Below are 1,527 nucleotides of genomic sequence, written 5' to 3' on the forward strand. Positions count from 1 at the left end.
CGTCCCGGCCCCGAGGGTGCCGCGCACCTGCGAGGGACCGGCGAGCCTGGGGAGAGCGGGGACGGGGGGAAGGCGAGCAGATTCGTCGCGCTTTGCGACGGAACTTTATAATCCCTCCAACAATCCCGTTGGCTGTGAGCTCTAGCGCCGGGAGTGCGACACGGCAAAGCGGGGGAAAAAGAGAAAGAAAAAAAAAAAAAAAAAAAAAAGAGATACATTGTTGGATAAACAGCTCCTTATAGGTAAAAACTGAATGGGCCGGATAGATGAATAAGGCGACACAATGGGAGGGGGGGCGGGGGAAGGCGGTGAAAGGAAGCGAGTCGGTGGCCGTGGAAGAAAAAGGTAAAAAAGTGAACAGGAGAGAAAAGAAAAAAATGTAAATGAGTGAGACAAAAAAGCAAAGGGAAAAAGAAAAGAGAACAAGAGGGGGAAAGAAGTAATATTTTCCTTGATAAAAATGCACAAAAGGGAAGATGAACTTTGTTCTTTTTCTCTTTCTACTCTCCTCTCTCTTTCTGCTTTTCGCCTCGCAGCACGCCAGCCTAAGCTGAGAGCTGTAATGTCATTAAATTGCAAATGCTTTTTCATTTCCGACACACACTGTTTACTTATCTGGCAAAAACATATGTTGGAAGGAATCCGTTAAATTCTGCCCATTGCCTTGGGTAAAAGTGCAATGGAAACGGACCCACTGAGCTTCTTCTTTCTTCTTCTTTTAGCACTTCCCTTATCTACAAGACTGCTTCGCAGAAAACTGGCTAGTTCAATGAAAAATGAAGATACAGCAGGAGATTAGAGAAGAACACTGAGCAAAAAATTCCTGGAGAGAGGGTCACTCCATTGCAAATGATTTCACTCCTCTAGATCTGCATAAATTACTATTTTTAAGGCATCTCCAAAGTCTGTATATTTTTCTCACTCTGTCAAACATTTAATTTCACGCCCCGTGTTCTGAATATGCTAAAATGCATATCTCTGATGCACCTTTAAGCCAGAAAAACGAATGCAAAATTGAAGATAAAATGATGTGATTTGCACTACAAGCCTATTACTTGAGGTATTTACATATAGTTTACCTCTGCAGTTCTGAGAATGATTTATTAAAAAAAAAATCTGGATTAAGCTCATATAAATATGTATAAATCTTTGTTTAGAAAATAGATTTTGCAGCTGTTGTGTCAAAAAGTTCTTTAAGATTCTGTGAAGAATTTTCCTTTTAGCCTGCTTTAAAAAAGAGGGGAAAAGGACAGTATTTGACATCCTGCTTTGGCAGGAAGGAAAACACACACACACACACACACACACGTTCAGACATTCAGGATTTTTCTAAAGAAAGAGGCTGGTTTGTTTTTTTTTTCTATTTCACACTTTTCTTCCTAAACTTCTCCGGCTCCCTTCCTCTCCCTCGTCTCAGTCGCTGGGGCTCGGTATCAGCCGCGCTCTGGGTTTTCCCGAGCGTGTGAAATAGCGGGTCAGGTGTATGAAAACAATTGTAGGCTGGGGGGGGGGGATCGAACCACAACC

This window comes from Aptenodytes forsteri, unplaced genomic scaffold (genome assembly GCF_000699145.1).
Source record: "Aptenodytes forsteri isolate BGI_AS27 unplaced genomic scaffold, ASM69914v1 Scaffold32, whole genome shotgun sequence".
Lineage (NCBI taxonomy): Eukaryota > Metazoa > Chordata > Aves > Sphenisciformes > Spheniscidae > Aptenodytes > Aptenodytes forsteri.